Below are 17,660 nucleotides of genomic sequence, written 5' to 3'. Positions count from 1 at the left end.
AAAAAGCGTTGCCTCTAGAAATCAAGTCTAGTAGTTGCCCAATTTATGATTAATTACCCTATGGGTGATTTGTTTTTTAGAAGATCACGCTCCCCCTGCGGGGATAGGACTAGGTCTTACCTATGAATTGTATCCTTGAATCTCTACATAGTCAAGGTGTCGATGAATATGAAATTTTCTCCAAGTTAAGACTTAGTGGACTCTCTTAAGTGTTTCCCCTATTTTAGAAGGGGAGAAACCTTACAATTGGTATCAGAGCCGATCTTAGCTCCTAGGCATTGCCATTTAAGGACTCTTTTGCAATGAATGTTTTACCTAACATAATGCTAATTAATAAAAACATCCTACTAAAACAAACAAGTTGAATTGATGTTTGAATGATTGTAGGAAGAGGAAGATGCCTACTCGAAGTTTCTAGTTTTCCAATGCATCTTCGAGACTGCTAGTCACTTCTCAAATTTCAAGTTCCGTGACACCATGGTGCAGATACTAGAGAAGATGTCCCTCCCTCATTTCTCTCGTATTGAAAGAGGATGGGGTAGAGATTTCTGGAGTCGTGGGCCGAGATATTTCTTCATTTGAGCAAATGGAATTGGAAACCTTACCACAGACCTAAAGCGGATTCGTTGGATTGTGAAAAGTTGAAGATGATCCGTTTATTTTGGTTCGTCTCGGTACCCCCCCCAGGGCCGACACCTCTGTGACTATAGATGGGATTCGCATACCTCAGGATCGCTGGGTGTATGACCAAGTGATGCAGGTCTTACCTGCTGACAGAGTAGCTGTGTTGGGACCTATCCCAATCCAGAGTCTACCACACTTACCATCAGCTTTTAGAGTCTTAGAAACTAAAGCAGAACCCCCATATTTCACCTATGTGGACCGCTCTACCCTTATGTCATAGTCAAGCCTAGGAATTTCCCTTGATAGCAAATAAGACTAATTATATTAGTCTCAGATCTTTGTAATAAAACTTGTCCTTGTAAATATTTGGAAATAAAATGATTTCAATGTTTTACTCTCCAAAATAAGCATTGTGCAAACATGAATCTTGTAATCTTAAAATTGTTTTTACAATGATGGCCAGGATAATCACCCTCCACTTCCCACCAATGTGCTTTACACTGATATCCAGGAGAAGAATCTCTTGCTCAAACAAATGCAACCTCCCCCCTTTAAAGGAGAAGGTTCAAAGATTGAGAAGGATGCTAAAGTCTGGATTGAAGCGATGGACGATTATTTCTCTGCCGCTGGTACTGGAGTAGTAAATCAGTCTATGCTTGCACGGTTTCGCCTCATCAAAGATGCTAAACTCTGGTGGAAACAGTGGTGCCGTGAAGGGAGTTACCGAGCATTCTCAAATGTGGGAGGAAGACATCAAGCAGGTCGTGAAGGAAAGATATCTTCCCCCATCCCATGAATCCATAAAGATGAATGAGTTTTTTAGTCTTAGGCAGTGCAGCTTAACTCTTGAGGACTACTATTCCAAATTTATCACTCTTCAAAAGTATGCCCCAGCTATGACTACTTCCTAGCAAGTGGCTTATTTCTTCCAAGGGTTAAATGAACCCTTAGATTCCCACCTTGAAGCAATGAGGCCAAGCACATTACAGGATACTCTCATACGAGCAAAGCCCCTTGTGAAAGAAATGAGGACTGACAAACCTAAGCATCAAAAGAGATCTTACCCTGAGGCAAATCCTAAAGATCAACCCTACAAGAAACCCCAACAGAATTTCCCCTACTACAACAGAGGGTGACAAGGCAACTCTTTTGTTCCCCGCTTGTATGCTGCTTCTTCCAGAGAAGGCCCTCTTTGTTTTGATTGCAATGAGCCGGGACACTTTAGGGCCAACTATCCCAAGATGGCAACATCATTTCCCCAAGGTGGCAGAGGAAATCAAGGCCGTGGAACCCCTATCCACCAAGGTACAAGAGGCAGAGGGGGCGTGGCAGAGGCCGCGGAGGAGCAGTTGCTAGGACCACCTGTATTATAAGTGAAGAACCGACCTTGGAAATGGCTAAAGAAGAGCGTGCCACCGTCCATGCGGCAGTAGAACACCAAGGTGTGAATAAACAATTTGGTGAAATCCAAACCACCCCAGCCACTCATCACGATAAGCCATTTCAGTTTTTGATTGATTGTGGCAGTACCCATTCATTTCTTTCTCCTAGGTGTTTGCAAAAATTAAACTTGGGTCAAAAAACAGCTAGAAGAATGACTGTAGAGTTAGCCAGTGGGAAAGAAGTAGTATCTCGCCACTCTATAGGAAACCTTGATTTTGAGCTGGGTAATGAGGGAACTCATGGCCACTTTAGAGTCTTTCCATTAAGGATTTATGATGGAATCCTTGGTATGGATTGGTTAATTACAAACAAAGCTAGCATTCATTGTAACCAGGGGAGTATCACTTTTGAAAATGAGCATGGGCAAGTAATATCCGTTCAGGGGATAACAGGAAAACCTAAATCTAGGGTAGTCAAGGCAAAACATCTTCTCAAGGGAACACGTAAGGGTCAGCAAGTTTGCTTAGTCAAGCTCAACAAAGCCATTTAACCTAGTAAGGAGACAGAACCCTCTTGGCTCTAAGAATTCTCTGACATCTTTCCTGACGAGCTTACAGGGCTACCGCCTCCTCGAGAAGTCGACTATGAAATCGAGGTGATCCCTGGGGCTTAACCTGTCTCAAAAACACCCTATAAAATGTCCCTTCCTGAAGCCATTGAACTTAAAGAGCAACTTTCCCAACTCATTGAGCAAGGATTCATATGCCCCAATAGCTCTCCTTGGGGGGCAGCTATCCTTTTCCAAAAAAAGGACAGAACTCTCCGCCTCTGCATAGATTATGAGGGCTAAATCAAGTCACTGTCAAGAATAAGTCCCTCGCATCAACGAGCTTCTTGACAGGCTTCATGGGGTCAAAGTCTTCTCAAAAATAGATTTGAGGTCTGGTTACTATCATCAAAGTCAAGGAAGCAAATATACCCAAGACAGCCTTCAATACCCGTTATGGGCACTATGAGTTTACTGTAATGTCATTCGGGTTAACCAATGCTCCTGCAACCTTCAACCACCTAATGCAAGATATATTCCGTCCTTACTTGGATGAATTTATGCTTGTTTTCTTTGATGACATCTTAATCTACTCCAAATCAATGGAAGAGCATGAGGAGCATGTGCGTAGAGTTCTACAATTGTTGCGCAGACACAAACTCTATGCCAAGAAGAGCAAATGTACCTTCTTCACTCATCAAATTGAGTATCTTGGGTTCATCGTCTCCAAAGATGGAATTTCAGTAGACCTCACCGAGGTCAAAGATATTTTGGAGTGGCCATCCCCTAAATCAGTTCGTGAAGTTCGTGGTGGGTTTCTGGGAATCATGGGATGGTATAGGATTTTTATCAAAGATTATGCCTTGGTAGCTGCACCTTTGACGGATCTTCTCAAGAAGGATTGCAAAATAGTGTGGCTACCAATCCATCAAAATAGTTTTGATCAGCTCAAGGTCATTATTACTTCTGCCCCAGCTTGAAACTTCCTGATTTCACCAAGGAATTTGAAGTGGTTATTACTGATGCGAGTAGTCTAGAACTTGGTGGTGTCTTAGGCCAAGAAGGAAGACCAGTCGCTTATACTTCCCGCAGGTTGAAGCAATATGAAGAAAATTATGCCACCCATGATTTGGAGCTCTTAGCAGTTGTTCATTGCCTCAAATTATGGAGACATTATCTCTTGGAGGGCAAATTCCAACTTGTATAACTGACCACAAAAGTCTAAGGTGGATCTTCATCCAGCCTAACCTCAACATGCGACAAAGGAGATGGATTGAAATTCTACAAGAATATGACTTCGACATCAAATTCCGCCCTGGAAAAGATAATGTGGTAGTAGATGCACTTAGCCGCAAATCTTTCTTGAGTGCAATTTCAATGCCAAATAATCCCACACTGGTCAAGGTGGAAGAAGTCTCATCTCATGATCCAGATTATCAGAGGATGATGAAGTTAGTAGAAGAAGGGGGAAATTTAGAGAAAGAGAAGAATCTAATCAAGGGATACTCCACTCATGAAGGAAGCCTCTACTTCAAACACAGGCTATGTATCCCTAAGGATCCTGCTTTAAAGAAACTAATCCTCCATGAAGCTCATGATAGTCCTGCTGTGCAGGACACCCAGGCTATGCAAAAACATTAAATGTCGTAAGAAGGAGCTTTCATTGGTGGGCAGGCTTGAAAAATGATGTCCTTCGGTACTACTTGAAGCAATGTCTCTCATGCCAAAGGATCAAAGCTGAAAGGGTCAAGATGCCTGGGAAACTTCAACCCTTGGATATTCCCCAAATGAAGTGGGAGTGCATTAGTATGGATTTTGTCACAAGTCTCCCCACTGTTCAAGGAGGATATGACTCCATTCTGGTAGTAGTGGACTTACTTATTATTACCAAAGTAGCCCACCTTATACCAACAATGAAGACCTTCAAAGCTTCTGATGTTGCTCAAATATTCATCAAGGAAGTCCTCAAACTTCATGGTCTCCCAAAAAGGATAGTAAGTGACCAGGATTCTGACTTCACTTCAAAGTTCTGGCAATCCTTATTTCAAGCCCTGGGAACTCAACTTTGCTTTAGCACAGCTTATCATCTAGAGACCGATGGCTAGACTGAGAGAGTCAATCAAGTAATTGAAGACATTCTCAGAGCATATTGTGGACAGGAACCAAGAAGGTGGATTCAATACCTTCCTTTGGTAGAATTTGCCTACAATGCATCTTATCATCAGAGCATAGCAATGTCACCATTCAAAGCACTCTATGGGCAAGAATGCTTATCTCCTCTAAATTTTTCAGAGCATATTGTGGAAAGGAACCAAGAAGGTGGATTCAATACCTTCCTTTGGTAGAATTTGCCTACAATGCATCTTATCATCAGAGCATAGCAATGTCACCATTCAAAGCACTCTATGGGCAAGAATGCTTATCTCCTCTAAATTTCTCTGATCTGACCTAAGAGTTGAGGCATGATCAAAGAGATGGAGGAACAAACCAAAGCAATCCAAAAGGATATTAAAGCTGCCCAAGATCGACAAAAACATTATGTTGACACCAAGAGGTCTGAAAGGATCTTCAAGGATATGTACCCAGTCTCGATCATATTCTTGATGATGAACAAGTTGTAATCCCTACTCAAGGAGTCCTTGAATTACAGCCCATTAGCATCATAGATTCTATGGAAAGGCAACTTCAAAATAGAACTCTTGTAGAACATCTAGTACAGTGGAAAGATTACCCTGAAGAGGATGCAACTTGGGAAGATGAAGCTACACTCTTAAAGGATTATCCCCAATTCATGACGAGATGAGGACATCTCGATTTCTTTAAGGGGGGAAGGATGTAACATACCCATCTTCACTAATAAAGAAATGTCCATGTAATAGAGTTTTTATGGTATAAAAATCAATGACTTTATTAAATGAGTCATTTCTACTTAGAATCTTAAAATTCTGAGCCCAAATTTGGAATCTGCGCGCGATTTTACCCTAAGATAGGATTTTACAGCATCCAAAACGAACACCGGATCAAGCTTATACGCAAATTTCAGTCATTTTTGGTTAAAAAGCGATGACCTTAAAACCTTAATAAATGCACGACCGGGCGTCCGATTGACGAACGGTCTGAACCCCAACAACCAAGAGAACCTCTCGGACAAGAAAAAATTTCGCCCCCCGGGGCGGTCCGGCATGCAAATCGAGATTGGTGTCCCAAATTTGGGGACCCCGCCCCAAAATTTGGACCGTACACACTTACCAGGGTGCTCGTACGATGGCCGCACAAGAAACAAAGGATGGCCGTCCACTGTGTGGTCCACACATACTACTGCCCCAGACCAGATAAGGTACATGCGTACCACTTCTTTCCCTGATAACCGACAACGTACCTTTCCCCTAGACCCATGTAGGCCATTGATCTACAGCCTTTGCTCGCACACCATCCTTTCATCCTTGCTTTGCACAGCGCCCGTACTCGTACCCCACAGTTATATAAACCCCCGGGGTGCTGCCAGGTTAGCTTGGTTATCTTTTAAAGAAGAGTTTTTTTTATATTAGTGCTAATAAATGTGTATCTTTTCCTTTTAAAATAATGACATAAAATTGTATGAAGTTACGAATTGTGTGATGCTGTATTCAATAAATTGCATTGAAATTGTTATCTTTAAAGAGTGCAAGTTTTTCCTGGCTTTGACACTAACTCCGTTCCGTGCTTGTGTAGCCGGGCGACGTCGTTAGTAAAGCCCGGGAATGGCCCAAGGTATCCCTCATACCATTGGGAGAATAAGGTTCGCCGATTGAGGCGAGAGATTATGATGCTGCCTAGTTCTGAGGGCCCAGGCTAGTGTGGTGAATAAGCTCACCCTAGTGTGCAGACATCCCTCTGAGGGGCAGGAGGATCGAGCGATGGAGCCTGAGAGGGCGACAGGCCGGCTTGAGTCCGCGCCAGCGGAGCTGACGATGAGGTGTATGGTCTCGCAGGGTTTTGCCCAGCATGTAGAGGCTGGAAGGCCGAACTCTAGATCATTGACAGTATAAAGGAAAAGAATAAGAGAGCCAGTTTGGCTTGTATGGAATTGATTTATGTATAAACTTTTTTTTTATAAATCTTGTTTTTGGCATTATTGTATTGTGGAAAAAGACTGTTTTAACAAACCTTGTGAAAAGGGCCTTAATTAAGGAACATGTTTATTTATGTCAAACAGTGTGGTAGGATTGATTAGAAAACAAATTGACGCGTGAGTAGGGTGGAAAGTGGGAGGATGGAATGCCCCGACGGCACCATCCTACAAACGGGTGGACCCGATTAGTCAGGTAGCTTTCCAACAGATTAAGTGAAAGCCCTACGCTAGATAAATAGGTTCTTGGGCAACTCTATTCTAGAAGACTAGGCCAGCCGGTTGTGCCTTGCATGGATGAGGAAAAAAGCGTTGCCTCTAGAAATCAAGTCTAGTAGTTTCCCAATTTATGATCAATTACCCTATGGGTGATTTGATTTTTAGAAGATCAGGCTCCCCCTGCGGCGGCGGGATAGGACTAGGTCTTACCTATGAATCGTATCCTTGAATCTCTACATAGTCAAGGTGTCGATGAATAGGAAATTTTCTCCAAGTTAAGACTTAGTGGACTATCTTAAGTGTTTCCCCTATTTTAGAAGAGGGGAAACCTTACAGAAGTTCACATGTCAGGCACTATCGAAAAGAAATATGTGAGCATTCGCATCCTCTAAGGAATTTTTGGATAACTTGGGATACTTCATCATGATGGCTAGTCTCACTGAAGCATGTTGTAATGCGGAAGGCAGAGATGTGGTGGCAGGGGTGGTGGTGGTGCTATGAACACTATAGTGGGGGTGGGTTACCGATTCTTCAGATTCAGATTCCAGTTTGTATGGTTCAACTATTGGGGCAGGGAAAAAATAGGGCTATTTATAGCCCAATGGCTATTTTTTAGGGTTCTCCAAAACTTCTGGGCTATTTTATACCAATCATTCAAAAGATTATTCGCCCAATTATTTCTAAATTTTTAGAGGGAATGAAGAAAGATTCGCTTCTTTTATTCCAAAGAGATAATACAGTAACAACAACCTTTAGAGAGTTCTTATTATATCCTTTCATACTGCTTAACTTACATTTGTAGAGCAGTAAAAAGATACCCTCGTGGTATGAGCATGACTGTTTTATAGAAGTAATGACCTATTAACTAGTGTTAAAGTGCACTGGCTTTAACATTCTTATGCCGCTGCTCTGGCTCAACGACTGGGTGGTTGCCCTGCTATGGTAGCTATCCGGCTCACGGCCAACATTCTAACTTTCAATATACAAGGTCTTTTTAGCTCAAATATGGAACCATATTCCATATCTCCTTCTCATAGTCATGTCTAGTGAATTTTTAACAATGCAAACTTAGTATATCTTGAATATGGAACCTTTCGAGGGATCACTAGTGGCTGGACCATAGTTGTGTTGTAATGATAAGTTGTAGTATTGCTAGCTTCTGATTCATATTTGTGCAACATAGGCTATGTATATTTTGATTCAATACAACACGATATCAAGCTTCACTCATTAACATCCAACCTAAATCACGTTGTACTCACTTGCAATATACAAGGTCTTTTTAGCTCAAATATGAAACCCTATTCCATATCTCTATCTGTGGTGTTGCTGAAATTTTAACAATGCAAACTTAGTATAGCTCGAATATGGAGCCTTATGGGGAATTGTTGGTTGGCTGGCCCATAGTTGTGCTATAATGAAAAGTTGTAGTATCTCTAGCTTTTGATGCATATTTGTGCAACGTAACCCGTGTATATTTCTATTTAACATAAGGTAATATCAAGCTTCACTCACCCCAACGTCCACCGTGAATCGCGTTGATGTTTGCATAATAACTACAAATCTCCATTATTCTTTCATTGTTGTGTAGTTAAGAATCATTTTGACATCTTCTTTTTGCTTGTGGATGCATCCTTTGAGATCGAGGTCGAACCCGATACTGGGTTTGAAGAAATGCCTAATGAGAAATTGTTTGATTTCCTTCACAAGGTTGTCCAGCACCATCGCCAACCTCAAATATCACGTATGTTTTCTTGCAATGTCTCCATCTAGAGTATGATCTTGTCTGGATGCTCATATCTCCAAGAGGAAGAGCAACAATACCAGGGGGCAACTTTGAACAATGTTCAGTATATGCATGTGCATGATCATATTTCTTCCATATCCTTAAGAGATAAGGTAAACATGGATATTTCAAAGGTTCTGGAGGGTAAGAAGAAGACACACAATAAGTGCCAGTACACAAGCATAAATGTCATCTTGTTGACTACCACTATGGGTTTATTTGCTATTTATGTCTACTTGAGGATGAGAAAGTTTTAATAGAAGGAGGTGAGGAGAGGTCAAAGGAACCTTCAAGAGAAGAAGATGATGAGGTTCACGAGGTTGCAAAGGAGATAAATTTGGCTATAGAGAGGGAACTCAGTGAGAAGCTTGATATTGATGCCCTCATAAGAGAAGACACCCAAGTTGTTACAGCGATGACAAGGACCCCCCTCTGGAAGAGAAAACAGAGCACATTTAGACCTTAGTCCTCCCTATATATCCAATAGGTGAAAACCAGTATGTGCTCTTAACAGATATTTCAAGCATTGTTTGACATCAAGGAGGACTACTGTCTTGCCATCGTTGCACAGAATCTTGAAGAAGATGATGAATTTGTCAATCCAAGTGTGGATTTGGATTCAAATGTCAAGGAATGTGAATACCACACTCCTACTAAGATATTATCAATTATGTACAAGGATGCTCTTCACTATGAAGCCAACCTTCCACTGAAGAGGAATTTCAATATATTCAATGAAGACTTATTAGTCTGTAAAGGGAAGAGGAATCTTTATCTGTCCAGGATGTTGAGTCATCAATAAACTTATGGACAACTGATATGCCTATTAATGATGAGAATTAGAAGGTCTTATTATAATAATTCTGAGTATTGTGAGATGAAGCTTCATATTGCATTTGTTTTGTTGGCTTATGGACAACTTTGTTTTGTAGCTGGTGGTACGATGATTTTCTCATGCGCACATCAAGATCACGAGTGTGGGAGGACTCAAAAAGTACTCAGTACTGGGAGAGTACATTAACCGGCTAAAATTTCCATAGGTCATTATATTCCACAAAACGTTTTCAAAGGAGAAAGCTGAATTCCCATTGTCTACAATCAAAACATTATTTAGATATCTTAGGGGATACCCCATCAAGTGGAATGCAAACAAAATCATGCTTCTAGACAAGCAATGCAATGTGAATCTTTGAGCAAGGCCCTCAAGTGTATGCTCTAAGGATAAAATATTACTTAGCCTATACCGCATATGGATTAACATGTGGGATCAGTGATCCTAAGATGCTAAGTGAATATGGAAAAAGGGAGCTTCTCAGATTCAAAAGTCTGAGAGTTCCATTAGTTTTACGGTTGCAAGATAATGTCGAGCCATCTGCAAAAGGGAAAAGCTTCACGCACCGAGGATGCTAGTCGGCAGGATCAAGAGTAGTAGTAGACTCCCATCCATTGTCAAAAATTGGTTTTTTAATGTAATACAATGACACTTCTGGAGTATCGGATTTTTGATTTGGCTCTATTGTTATATCCATGCTTTTAATGTCTAAAAGTTTGAAAGTATGCATGGGAGGTGGTGAATATAGTGAAGCATAAATTTAAACGAATAAAAAATTTATTCAAGTCACTGATTTATAATTGTGAAGTTTATTAAGAATCAAATTTTCAATATCCAAAGCATTAAGCCTTGGGAATTCAATGTGTTCTATCAGCTTTGGCTTCTTTCTCCTCTATCCTAAAATTGCAATCCTCCTATACCACCACATGAGTAATTACCTCAATGCACTGACTTCATGGATTCCACCACCATGTGAGGTGGCCTATTGAAACCCAAAATGAGCTTGCCAAGGTGAATTCTCCATGCCTTGGGTAGAGCAGATAACTAAGCTTCCTTGATTTGCAAAGTAGGAACCATGCGCCTCCAAAATGTGCTGGAATAAAAATGACAACAGCATATGCACATTGGTTATTTTGAATAAGAATCACAAAACAACATAGGAACATAAAAAATTGGGGATCTCACCATATAATGTGTTATTCTCCTTGAGATGTCCATGATTCCACCATGTTCTTGTAAAATGTGGTCATATCTTCTTTAAAGTTGTTGGCATCTTCTTTGTTGAATGTCGTTTTCTATAGAAGTGTAGCAACCTTATCAAAGGCAATCCATACATTAGCCTTTGAAATTATAGTCTTGCCATTATTACTACAATCTGGAACAACCATGTGTAACTTCCTCCATGCCTCATACTTCCATGGTTGAAGAACTAATAAATGTCCTTCATGGTTCCTTGGTGGTGAACAAACATTTTCTAGTCTTGGCTCCACTAATACTTGGTTTGCATGGCACATTTTCACTTGCATCTGACCTCTTCTCATCTTTCTTGATTTACACTTATTTTGTGTAGACCCACGCATGAAAGAAACTCCTCCACTCTCTTACACAATGCTTGGTCCTTTGACGTTGGTTGCATCTTATATGTAAACACATATATATTCGTAAACCAAATTTTCCACAATTCTACAAATGGCATGTAGTGTACAAGGATGGACTCGTGTTAAAAAAAATGTCAAGTATAGGGTCCCACTTTGGATCCTTCCTCACCATTGTTCTACCATCCCATATGAATTGATCATGAGTCGGTGCATCATCCTTCCCAGTATTCATCTTCCACACCTTTTTTCCATTCTCCTCATGGAAAGGTGGTTTAATACATTTTTTATATGATTCACCATGCTTTGCTCCCAATGAAAATTACATGATCGTTCTTTTTCTAGGTTACGCTTCCCACAAAAATAAACAAAGCGCATTGTAATCCAATTTGCACTGGCCTCATCAGCCATAAAACCCTTGAACTCAGGTTTAATAAAACCACGTTCTTGGACAATAGCATTTAGCATTTTCCAAAACACTTTCTTAGTTTATATGTCCTTAACCTTAAATTCACATGTAGAAATGGTTAGAAGTTCCTTGAGGGGGGGAAGGATCGTAAAAGAAATCCCCCACCATTGTAGATCAATCATGAACATGATGCACGTGATCAAAATGCACCCACATCTTCTGCAAGTTACCCCACTCTCATTCTGTTTACCAAATCTAGTCCACTCCCAGGATGAGAGTTGACATTTTGAAAACATGTGGTTACATGTTCTAACTCAACTACCCTGGGAAAAGAATTCTATGCAAAAACGGATAACCAATCTTGCTTTTCAAATCTAGAATGGCATTGAGTCCTTTTGGGCCACACACACTGCTCCCTTTAGCTTCTTGAATACATCTTTGAATTTTCTTCTTATCTGAAAGCAGAGTGACAACCTTAAGTAGGTCATTCAGCTACTTGTCACCAAAATCTCCTTCTTTCCCCTCATGTTCTTCACTCAAAATGTGAAGGACGAGCTCTTGGACTACATGCATGCAGACTCCCCTTTACATGCATTGTGGCTTAGGTGTTGCATGTGGACTCCCCTTTACATGTGAGTACAATTTATCTTCAATTATTATCTTTTGCTCCCTATACTAATACCCTCCACACATGGATGGTCTTGGTACCCTAAATGCATTGCACATCTAGTATAATTCTCTTGATCTTTTGGAACAAACACGATAATATATAACAGCAAGACACTACTTCACACACTCGGGTGGAAGTCTATAATGACTACACACAAGAGTTCCACTCTCTTCTCCCAATCTCCCAACTTGAGGAACCTTCCGCACTCTCCCAATCCAGTGAGTCTCATTCATAACTCAAGTGGCCAAAACAATGTGTGGGCACTCTAGATTGTAGCAACGTAGGTGACCTGCACACCTGCTCAGCTGCATTGTACCTGTAAAGCAATCAGTCTACTACAAGTTACATAGTCTGCCCATACATGACCATCATGTTAATGATCCATTCCCTACATTGAAGAATTATTCCCAGAAGCAGGGAGCTCAAAAGCAATGTATCCATCATAGGACATATGCAGTTCATCAACAGATGCTATTTGATGCATACTTTAAAAAGCAACATATATACTGCTCCCTCTATGCTAAACATGAATAAGATAAAAAACACTCAATCAATGCAAAGAGGATGTCTAATCCACCACATTATATTTCTGCATAGTTTCCTCTTCATTAAGCACCACCAAGTTAATAATATATAACCTAACCTTATAGAATGCTTGAACATCTGCATCCAACACATATCCCTTGGTCCCATCAACAAGTATCTAAGCCTCAATATTAATACTTTCAGCACCCAAAGTTATTGGGTGCGGAGTGAACCTCTTGCTAGAGTGCGTAAAATTTTCTTGTATTTTCAACAAAGATATCTCATTATATCTTTGGCTTGGACCTATAACAAGATTTGTTCCCACATTTGGACCATAGATGGTCACACAACTAGCCATTGCAAGAAAGAAAATGGCCAGATGATGTGTATACGTGAGCAAGAAAATGCATGCACACCAATATGCAATGTGTATACCTGAGCTCACAAGATACATTATTTTACTGTAATCAATTCTTGATTTTCAAGACGCATGACAATAAAGAATTTATTATGACAATTGTAAATAAATATAATATTGTATATTAGATAAACTATCCTCTTTTAGATATTTAAAAAATATAATATCAATGTATTATTTATTTATATATTCAACTAATAGGTATTAAGTTTATTCAATATATAAACCTTAAAAATATATATTATATTAAATTAATATACTCAATATATGGTATCTTGAGAATGATCCTATTACTACAAAGAGAACGTGGCCCCAATATACAGAATTTGGCAAGAAATAATGCTTTAAAACTCCCAAGAATGAGTGTGACGGCTTCGTATCCAGATACCCAAAAGTTATGTTGACACTACTGGCCAAGAGTTATATATGATGACACTAACCGGCCGCCCAAGAGTTATGTAGACACTACAAGGGGGCCCAAGAGTTATGTAGATACTACAAGGGCGCCCAAGAGCTATGATGGCCCTACATTCCTATCTCTTTCTCACTTCATCTTCCTCTTAGTACTGTTGTGTTCCCTTTTGAGGCAACTCTCTCCTCCATAGATCGAAGCGGATTGGCACTCTTTGCTCCAAATAAGACATTTGAGCTCTTCTAAAAGGTATTTTATGAAATTCCGTCTCATTTTGAAGCACCTATTGCTCCATGGCTTATTAGTCGTTGGCCTGTGCTGAATTGTTGAGATATCGAGCTCAACTAGTGCTATGGCAAACATTGATGACCCGCCTGGGTGATAGCTTCCGAATCTACACCACTGGCATGGTTGGTGAGATTATGGGTGATATGTGGCTAGCGGGATGACAAGCTATGTGACAGCCATTTTGGATTACTAGAGACTAGCATAGTTATAGCGCCAGTTCATTTAGTCGGGTTCACATTATGGACCGACCCTTGTATGCTGTAGTAGTAGAGTACTAACCCATATAGTGTGTGTTGAGATATCGAGCTCATTTAGTGAGGTGGTGGGACACTGTGATGACCCGCCTGGGGGATAGACCCCACACTTACACCACTAGCATGGTTGGTGAGATCATGGGTGATATGTGGCTAGTGGGATGACAGGCTGTGTGAGAGCCATTCTCTAGCGGCATAGTTATAGCGCCAGCTCATTTAGTTGGGTTCACACTATAGAGAACCCTAGTATGTATTTGGTTGAGTACCTTTTCATAGTGTGTACTCTTATCTTTGTATATGGTGTGTTGAGTGTTGTGTAAAGAAGAAGAAGATTTTCAGCCTCTCACCTTGTGTGTTCTCTTTTAGGGTTTGTGAGTGTGTGTGTGCTTACAAGAGCTCAAGCTCTCTTCTCCCCTGCATCTTTTCATGGTATCAAAACTTGGTTCATGCTAAGGGCTGAGCTGCAAGCAAGAGAAGCACAGGAAGCGGTACGAGGGTAAGAGCTTCAACTACTCTTTCCTATTTGTGTTGGCGACTACACCCTTGTTGGGAGCTCTACGGAAGGCACCGGCAAACGATCTCTGATTGAGGATCTTTCTTCACGGGAGTAAAGCTATAGGGCAACTATACCATCCTATTGGACAACATTTTTTGGGCCGAAAATACGTTTCGAGCGCGTTAAGACCTCCATTTTTCAGAAAGCAAGCGAACACACATTGTGTGTGCTGCAAGGAGGTCAACAGTTGCCATTGGGTGTATATATGCACATTGAGGTCATTGGTTGTGACATTTGAGTGTAGTACAGTACCGCTGTGCAGAAAATACATTAGTTTGTGCAAGACAAACCCAGAGTGCTGTTTCTGGTTAATGTGTGTGTCTAAGCAAGATATCAAATGATGGCATAAACCAGATTGTTGCTGAGAAGCTTGATAAGAACAACTTCCATGCTTGGAGGTTGAGGTTGACAAATTTCCTGATGGGAAAGGGTTACTGCGACTACATAGAAGGTGAGCATGAAGAGGCACTAGAGATACCGGAGATCAATCCGACTGCTAGAGATGTGAAAGAGTTTAAGGATTGGAACCAAGGAGCCAAAAAAGTTATGTATTCGCTCTCTATCAGTATACAAGACACCATGATTGGACACATACAGGATGCCAAGTCCCCCAAGGAGGCATGGGACACCTTGGTAAAACTCTATGAAACGAATACTAAGGCACGAAAGATACAGTTGAAGAATGAACTTCATACTATGGAGAAAAAGAGTATGTCTATGAATGACTATGCATTGAAGATCAAGGGTATTGTGGAATCCCTTGTATCTATTGGTGTTTCAGTAGATGATGATGACAAGGTGGAAGTCTGTCTACGTGGTCTCGGGCCACAATACAAGGCATTCAAGACGTCTATTCAGACTCGAGAAAATATTCCCAATTTCACATATTTGGTGTCTATATTGATTATAGAAGAGAAGAGCTTGGGTGAAGACCAACAGCCTTTACAAAACAAAAATAGTTCATAGTAATAGGCCTTCTACACAAGTTCAGGAAGAGGATGAGGTAGAGGAGGCCATGGACGCGGCCAAGGAGGTGGCCAAACAGGTAATCAAAATTATGGCCAGCAGCAGCAGCAGTAGCAGTAGCAGCAGCAACAACAACAATCCCAGAATTCACAAACAACAACACGCAGGTGGAAGAGGCTAATTCAGAGGCTGGGGGAGTCAAAGAGGTCATGGAAATTGGCAAAGGCAATATAATGATACACGTGGATGCTTTTATTATGGGAAGCCTAGACATGTGCAGGTAGATTGTTATAAGAAGCAGGCTGACATGCAAAATGGGAAATTGCAACAAAACAACTATGCATCCTCGCGCAGAAACAATGAGGATAATGAAAGGTTGTTTGTTATGGAGCATGTCATAAATGCCATGTCGGAAAATGTTGAAGCAGCACATAAAGATAATGTATGGTACGTTGATTCAGGTGCTTCAAACCACATAACAAGTCATGGGGAGTGGTTCAAGGAGATGAAAAACCTGGAAACTAGGTTTTGTGGAAACAGGAGGGATGACACTGCTCATCCAATTGCCCATGTTGGAGATGTGCCATTGTCTATGCAGGATGGCAAAGTGAAGTACCTTGCAGATGTACTTCATGTTCCGAACATAACAAAGAATCTGGTTTCAGTTGGCCAGATGATTGAACAGGGTTTGCAGGTTCGGTTTAACCCTGATGGTTGTTATGTTGAAGACTTTAAAGACAAGTGCAGGTTGGTTGCAAAAGGCAACAGAGTGGGCAGAATGTTTACATTGAATGTAAACATGCCTGAGAAGTGAGTGCTACGATGTTTGCAAATGGTTCAGAAATTGTTGCAGACACAGACATTTGGCATAAAAGAATTGGGCATGTGAATGTGCAGAGAATGAAGTCTATGCAGACTAAAGGAATTGTGACAGGGTTGCCAAAGTTTAAAGTTGAAGGTATGCAGAAAATATGTGAAGCATGCCAATTTGGAAAGCAAACAAAGCATGTATTTCCATGTAACAGAAATGTGAGCAAAAATGCACTAGATGTTGTGCATTCAGATGTATGGGGTCCTACGAAGACCATGTCTATGGGAGGCTACAAGTATTATGTGACATTTATTGATGACCACACAAGGAAAGTGTGGGTATACTTTATGAAGGAGAAGAGTGAGGTGTTCACTCATTTTCAGAATTTTAGAGCTATGGTTGAAAAGCAAACAGGGAAATATGTAAAGTGCCTAAGGTCAGATGGAGGGGGAGAGTAATTCTCCAATGAGTTCTCTGAATTTTTGAAGAAGAATGGTATTCAGAGACAGTTTACATGTAGATACACTCCGCAGCAAAATGGAGTTGCTGAGCGGAAAAACAGGCACATTGCTGAGATTGCGCGAGCATTGATGGGAGAGAAGAATATGATGCATAGCTATTGGGCTGAGGCTGTTTCTAGAGCAGTTTACATCATGAATAAGACTTCAACTACAGCCATACATGATGTAACTCCAGAGGAGAGGTTTACTGGCAGAAAACCTGATTTGTCTCATCTGTCTTTGGATGTATTGCATATGTGCATGTGCCAGATGAGCTGAGAACTAAGCTAGATCCAAAAGCTGAAAAATGTGTGTTTATTGGGTATTCCCTTGAGCAAAAGGGATACAGGTGTTATAACCCTGCTACACGTGAGTTGTGGGTAAGCAGGGATGTTGTTTTTTATGAGATGAGTAGCTGGTATGCTGCTTAAAAAGAAGCTGTTGGGGCTGATGTGAGTGGAAATGTGGTTGCACAGAATGCAAGTCAGCAATCTCAGTCTTTGAGTGGACTAGGAGAGTCCTCATCTAGTGGTTCAGTTGATAGACCATGGAGTGGTAGGCTGCATCATAATACCAGTCCTACAAATGTGACTAGTACATCATATAAAGGCAAAGAGAAAGTGATTGAGCCCCTTAGTATGCCTGACTAGTACATTATATAAAGGCAAAGAGAAAGTGATTGAGCCCCTTAGTATGCCTGACTAGTACATTATATAAAGGCAAAGAGAAAGTGATTGAGCCCCTTAGTATGCCTGAC

The sequence above is a fragment of the Cibotium barometz genome, chromosome 36, assembly GCF_041138505.1.
Source record: "Cibotium barometz isolate CiBa-2024 chromosome 36, ASM4113850v1, whole genome shotgun sequence".
Taxonomy (NCBI): Eukaryota; Viridiplantae; Streptophyta; class Polypodiopsida; order Cyatheales; family Cibotiaceae; genus Cibotium; species Cibotium barometz.
This window is presented reverse-complemented; position numbering follows the sequence as displayed.